Here is a 7,726-nt window from a genome sequence, read left to right as displayed (position 1 = left end):
CTTTTGTTCCTAAATAACTGAGTAGCCAAACTTGAAACACATGTAAATGTACTAGTTTGATTTTAGATATCTGTGATTAAATATTGTTTAAAAAATATAAAAAAGGGTTTATATTATTAAGATTTTTATCGATACATATCTAATATTATGTATCATGATAAAATTAATTTTTATAATTTACTTGAGAACGATCATCAAATTTGTATATGAATTGTGAAAGAAGTCCAACGTGTCAGTTATGTAAAAACGGAGGAAGTACTCCGTATCATTCTTTTTTCTTTGTTTGGCTATTATGTGCAACCTCAACCAAAAATGAAAGATTGACATTATGCGTAATATTTTCAAATCTTTTCATTATTTAGGAAAATTTTTATATTGAAATTAAAATACCCTCAATTAGAATGTCATAACCTTAATTTAATAGTTAAACAAAATGAATTAATAAAATAATTCTGTATTAATTTATCTTCTTGCTATTAACTCATTGAATACAACCTAACCTAGGAAAAATTGTCAGGAATAATATGACCTTTGCCTTATTCGCCCAAAATAATCCCACTTTTGATTATATTTTAATAATCTGACCTTTATACTTAATTAGTACCACCACAAACAATTGAACCCCCCTTCTGTCGCCACTAAACCATTAAACCCCCTTCCGTCGCCTCTAAGCCACCACAACCATTACCGAAATTAAGGTGTGGGAAGGGGAGGGGGTCGAAATCGGGGCATGGGGGAAGGGGAGGAAGGTCGGGATTAGGACGGGGAAGGGTTTTTCCGAATCAAATTGATGGTTGAAGGGGAAAGGAGTCGGCGGTTCAAGAGGAAGGGGTATGCCGGTCGGCGCGGGGGTTGGGCTGGTGGGAGTGGGTGGTTGTGAAGTTAGGCAGCGTAATGGTGGCTTGGGCAACCGGTGGGGTGGTTTTTAAATAATTAATTGTTTTTTTTTTCAGTTTTTGTAAAAAAAAAATTTAATTTTTATTTTTAGACAAATCACAAACTGCCACGTGTCAGGTAACTTGTTATAACAAGTTACATGACTGGTTGGGACCATTTTGAACGAATTGAGTATAATGGTCGGATTATTAAAAAATAATCAAAAGGTGGGATTATTTTGGGCGGATGAAGGAAATATCGGATTATTTGGGGCAATTTTTCCTCTAGCGTATCATCAAATGTACATCTTCTTATCAGATTATTCTGAAAAAAATCTTAATTCTTCAACTTCACCATCTTAATCCTTCTCTTTCCTTCAATCTGCAATCTTTACTTTCTCCCTCATCATCGTCTCTCTCTTTATCTCCATTTTTTCACCAGATTTATCTAAGCGATTATCAATATTCACTTTGGTTAGGGGGGTTTTTGTAAGGAAACGAAGATTTTGTTCAATCAGAAAATGATTATGCTTGCTTAAGATTTGTGGTTCGAAGAAAGAATCCAAAACTCCAAATCTTGTTGTTTGAAGAAAGAATCCGAACCTATTTCAAGAAGGTGAAGTGGAAGGTGATCTTGGCTGGGTTTTTGAACAATAAGATTGCAAAACCCAGATTTAGCCTCTTTCAATGGTGGGTTTTGAACGCAAAATTTTAATGTGCACACTAGGTGCACCACGCCTATAATTTTGAACATTTTGTAAAAAAATCTAAACAATTGCAAATTTGAACATTTAGCAATATCGTAAATTTTAAACAATTTTGAACATTTAGTAATGAACATCGCAAATTTTAATTGAACATCTAATAAAAAAAAGGAAAATTTGAAAAATACCACTATGTATTCTAGTCATTTTTTACATTACCACCTCAAGTTTTTTTTTTTTTTTTTTTTTTTTTTTTTTTTTTTTTTATTTTAAAATTTTTTTTTTTTTAATTGTATTATACCACCTAGTTTTTTCCAAAACGCAAACTACCACCATTTTTTTACATGACGTCATCTTGGGCCCCACGAACGACCTTTCTTTCATTTTCCCTCTCTTTCCCTCTTTCTTTGCTCAATTTTTCCCTGTTCTTCCCTCTTTCTGTATCTTCTTCTTCCACATTTTAATCCAATTGTCTCATTTTCGCAAGTTAGGGTTTCAAATTATGCAATTAAGACCTTAACGAATTGACAATTCAAAATCGAGGGGAAAATCATGTGTAATTAGGGTTAGTGAAATCAAATTGTGGATTTTCTCAATTGAAATTAGGGTTTTACGAATTGATTATTGTGGGATCCACAATTGAATAAAGTTGTTAGTTTATTTACGAAAATGCCATGTGAGAAACAATTTTTGTTTCTCATTATGAGAAAGTGGAGCATCCCCATTTTAAAATAAGGTATAATATAATAAGGTGAGATTATTTAGAGGTTTCAAAAAATTATTCAATCCAACATATCTCAAAAGTAACCTGATTCATATTTCAGCTTACATGGACACAATATTTTAGCTTGACACAAACTTAAACTACACCCAATCACACCAAACACAAAGGAATTATCCAAATCTTCCAAATTATACCTCAAGCATGCAAACAAAAAAAGACTATTATACTAGTAGTTCGATTTGGGGATCTTAGCCTACAATGTCCGATAATGGCATAGGGTCCTATACTTCAATTCTATGGAATATGCTATATACATCCGGGTGTACACCCAACTAAGCCAAGGTTAGTTTCTTTTCATTTGATGATAAAATGAAAAACAATAATCAAAAAGAGAATAAAATACTCATGAGTGTAAGGAGCACACGAGTGTATATAACAATCTCTCTCGATTTTAATTTAATTATTTATTTAACGATGTGATAAAGTTGGGTTGATTAAAATAAAGGGAAATTTCATAAAGTACATTGTGGTTTAAACAAATTCATCCAAAGTCTTAAAAATGCATCAAGTTCCACTTAAGATTAAAGACAATACACTACCTATTAGACCTGGCAACTTGGTCGTTCGGGTCGGGTCATTTCGGATTCGGTCAAATTCGGGTCAAAAGATATTCAGGTTGGGTCGTTTCGGGTTTCGGGTCGACTTTGGGTCAACGCTTCGGGTCAAATTCGGGTTGTTTTGGGAAGAATCAATTCGAGTTGGGTCAATTTTGGGTCCATATATCGGGTCAAGTTTGTGTTGGGTCAAAAGGTCAGGTCATTTCGGGTCGATACTTTCAGTCAAGCTTTACTGCTTTATTAGAAGATTTTTTTTATACGAAATAATTATTAGGAAATTTTAGAAAATAACACCACAAAAAAACCTAAAAATTGATTAACACACCACAAAAAAAAAAAAAAAAAAATTGGTTTCACCACCACTTAACTTTGCCATCCTAAAAAACCGTTAAGTGGGTCCCACACGGTACACGTGTCAATCATATATTGGATGAAAAAAAGAAAAATTAAAAAAAAATCCTAAAAATGCTAAACTAGCCACCACCGCCGGTGGGTTTTCACCGTCGACACCCTAAACCTAGCACCCGAAGCTCTGAAACCATCGCTTAACCACCACCGTCACCCATACCCAGCCCCAGAACCTCCAAAACCGTCACCAAACCACTGTAAACCTAAACCAACTGAAATCCCAGCCCACACCTTCGCCAAACCACCGTAACACAGCCGAAACCCACAAACCGTCAAACACCTCTGCCCTACCCATGACCAGGAACCCAGACCCAGACCCATACCCAAACCCACAAACCTTCCTACTCCTTTCACCCTCACCTTCACCCTCACCCTCACCTGACCCAAACTCGTACCCAAAAACCAAATCGGGACTAGTTTGTTGGTGACGGCTGGTTTAGGTTGAGGTTAGGGTACGGGAATGGGTGGGCTGGTTTCCTCGGTCGACGGTGGTTGGCTGGGATTGGGTGACAGCGATGGGGGCTAAGTTGGGGTGACAACAGTGGGAACCGACGCCGGTGGTGGCTGGGTTAAGATTTTAAGGTTTTTATTTTTTAAAAAATTTTCTTTTCTTTTTTTTTTCAAAATTTTTATCCAATAAATAATTGACATGTGTACAAAGTGGGGCCCACTAACGGTATTTTGGATGGCAAAGTTAAGTGGTGGTGAAATAAATTTTGTAGGTTTTTTTTGGTAGGGTTATAGTAAAAGTTTTAAAATTTGTGGTGTTATAATCAAAATCGAGTGATTTTTGTGTTGTTAATTTCTAAAATTTCCTAATTATTATTGCTTTTTATAGAAAATATTGTTGTTAGTGTTAATATCGTTTTTATGTTGTTATCTTCATTACAAAAAAAAAAAAAAAAAAAAAAAATGAAGAAAAGTAATACTCAAAATATGCATATTACGTACACTATTACACATTACAAATAAATTAAAAAAAAAAGTCAGTTTGATTGCAGTTATTTCTATTTGGTTATGCTCGGGTCAAGTATTTGGCTTAAATTGGTTCGAGTCATTTCAGGTATAAGGTAATTTTATTTCGGTTTTAAGTCCATTTAGGTCAATTAATTCAAGATAAATTCGGGTCACTTCGAGTATTGAGTCAATTTCGGGTCAATTAACTTCGGGTTTTGGATCAAAGTCAAGTCAAGGTCAGTTCCACTTTGGATCTGGTCGGGTCAATTTTGGGTTTCAGATCAATTTTGGACCATTGTTTTTTAATCGATTTCGGGTCATCAAATCTGGGTTAGGATTGATAGGTCAACTACCTACACTCAAACTTTAGGTTTATTTTTCAATCTTCATTGTTCCAACACCACAACAATCAAATTTGATGGATTTTTTATTTTTTATTTTTGAAAACAAATAAGCTTCATTAATTAATCAAGGGACAAAGAGTCCATGAGTACATAGGATGAAACATCTTGGGGAACATGATTTTCCCAAAATTGTTCATAACCGTAAGGAACAAGTTTAGCTAAGTTATCTGCTACGCAATTGCCTTCTCGCTTCACATGAGCCCAAATAACAGACATGAAGGTCGAACATGTTTTGGGTAAAATTACCCAAGACGCGTAGCCCTATCAGAAGCTGACACGTGTCAACCCATGAGAGGTCCAAATGGATCTCTTACCTAATGACACGTGTCCCTCCAAACAAATGGGAGAAAAGGCTGGATTTCTGGCCCAAATCCCAAGAAAGTCGTAATACGGCGCAACCCACCAAACTTAGGTCAGAATGACCTAAGTAAGGGCACTTTTTCCAATGACCCTATAAATAGGGAGATTTTCCCCGTTTCTGGGACAAATACATTTATTACATTAACCCTACATTCTTTCACATTAGAGAAAAACACATGATCTCGGAATTCGAGAAGATCTCACTTTTACCTTTTCCGCACCTTTTCATTTTCTACGACTAATAATAACTTGATCGTCTGAGGCGAAGCTCCTACCAACCAGAGTCTCCGCGTTATGCAAGTACAGGTCGCGCCGGACCAGTCTTGGTGACATAACTCTCCCGAGGGACTAAAAAACACCCAAAACATTTGGCGCCGTCTGTGGGGAGAGTACCTCTAAGATGGTTCAAGATTCTGTACCTCCACCTGAACCCAACAGGCCTATGGTTGATGGGGAGGTCCATACGGACCATGATACAGATAACGACTGTGAAGTCGAAACCCATGTGGCCCCTGATGGGTCACTTATCTCTTAGCGCATCCGTCCCAGAGATAGAATGGAACGGAGCAACAATGAAGCTGGTCCCAACAAGTCTCCTGGACCACCGCCTCGGCACACCCAGACGGCAAGGGGTCAGGCTCCAGTCACCCGAGACGAACTCATGAAATTTATGACAAGTTTCAAGGGTGAAATCCAGGACCTGATCAACAAGAGGACGGTTGGCTTTAGCAAGGGTCAATCGGCCAAGAAGATTTCTCAAGCTGAGAGGAGAAAGTCAGTTAGAGACAGGCAGCCTACTCCACATCCAAAGGAGAAGGCCACACCTACCATTGATGGACAAAGATCCTTCTGCCCTAGATGGGCAAAAGGAAGGTCATCCAAGCTGTTCAGCTGGATGGTAGCAAGAAAACCTTCTCTGATGCCCGACACATCATCAAGCATAATCGGAGCTAGCAGCTGTCTGAGTCAGCCTTTATATCGATCTTTTCGGACAGTTTCAAACATACATCCGCAAGGAATCCTCAAACCTTGCAAGAGAGCCACACAGCGGCAAGTCCGTCCATACTGGCCCTCAGATGATTGGGTCAGCCTCGTATGTGCCTCAGATGCCATACGGGTAGTACACCCCTCCTTTCATACAGCTGGCCCTCTTTGGGGGACAGGCGGCATATAACGTCTAACCCTTGGACTGGCAGCTCCGTCTGCTCAAACTTGGTGAATATAACTAAGGATATAACTAAGGCGGCACAGCCGGCCAAGGTTAAGAATGTGTTGGTTGGTGCCTATGATGGCACCACCAACCCTGAAGATCACCTCATGGCCTATACCAACCTCATGCACATGCAGGGTTTGGAGGATGCCATGTGGCTTCCCGACAACATTGAAGGGCATAGCCCAACAATGGTTTAGCAATTTGCCAGCTGGATGCATCGATAGCTTCAAGAGGCTTTCCTTCTTGTTTGCTTCAAACTTCTCGATGAACATCCCTGCCAAGAAAACAAGTCTCGACTTGAGCACTATTCGGCAGGGGGAGAGAGAGGGACTCCGCTCCTACGTCAAGCGGTTCAATCTGGTGAGAATCAAGATTCAAGGACTGTCTGACGAAGTTTCCTATATAGACTTCTTCAAGGGTTTGAAGGACGGGTCAACTTTTAAGTTTGACCTTGTCAGAAAGAGGGTTTTCACCCTTTAAGAGATGTTGAAGAGGCGGAAAGCTTCACACAAGCAACCGACCTCTGCACGTCCAGCAATCAGTCAGACTCTAAGAAGTCTGACAAGCAAAAGGAGAGCCGGTCTGCTCAGTCGGCTCCCAAGGCTGATCAGAGCAAAAAGAGAAAAGAAGTCTGGCGGTTGAAGATTTTGATCAACCGTTCCAGAAGATACAGAAGGAATTCAAACCGTACGTCCCTAGGTACGAGTTTAATAAAGACTGCTACTCCATCCTCATGGAGATAAAGGACCGGGTGACTATTGAGAGACCCGAGGCCATGAAAGGTTCCGCCACAAATCGGAACAAAAATAAATACTGCCAGTTCCATGAGGACATTGGCCATGACACCAATGACTAATACAGCCTCAAGCGGTTGTTGGACCGTCTGACTAATCAAGGGGAGTTGAAGTCATACATTCTCAAGTCCAAGGTCACCCCGAAGACAAACAAGGGGCAATCATCCAAAAAGGCTCCCCAGCCTACTAGTAGCTCGGTCACTGATAAAGATCCGATCTACACCATAGCAAGCGGGTTTTTTGGAGGGGGCCTTACCATCCGGGGCACCAAGGACCATTTGAGGAAAATGGATGTTAACAGTGCTGAGGAAAGTCAAGAGTCCACCAGCACATTCCCAGAGGTCGTCATCACTAAAAAGGACCGGGGCAAAGTCCGCCGGCCACATGATGACCCTATGGTCATTGAATTCAAAGTGGCCAACCAATTGGTTGGCCGCATTTAAATTGACACTGGTAGCTCGTCTGACATCATCAGCTACAAGTTCCTGTCCAAGCTCAAGTACAAGGCGGACAACATGCACAATGTCTCCCACCCTCTTGTTGGTTTTGGGGGAGAAGTTGTGCACCCAGTCGGACGGATAGATCTGCCTATCCGGCTGAGAGAGAAGGGCAAAGGGCGACACATGATCTTCCGGTTTCTGGTGGTTAAAGAGCTGATCGCCTATAACCT

This window comes from Chenopodium album, chromosome 16 (genome assembly GCF_948465745.1).
Source record: "Chenopodium album chromosome 16, dcCheAlbu1.1, whole genome shotgun sequence".
Classification (NCBI taxonomy): Eukaryota; Viridiplantae; Streptophyta; class Magnoliopsida; order Caryophyllales; family Amaranthaceae; genus Chenopodium; species Chenopodium album.
The sequence above is the reverse complement of the archived record's forward strand: the minus strand, read 5'-3'. Positions refer to the sequence as shown.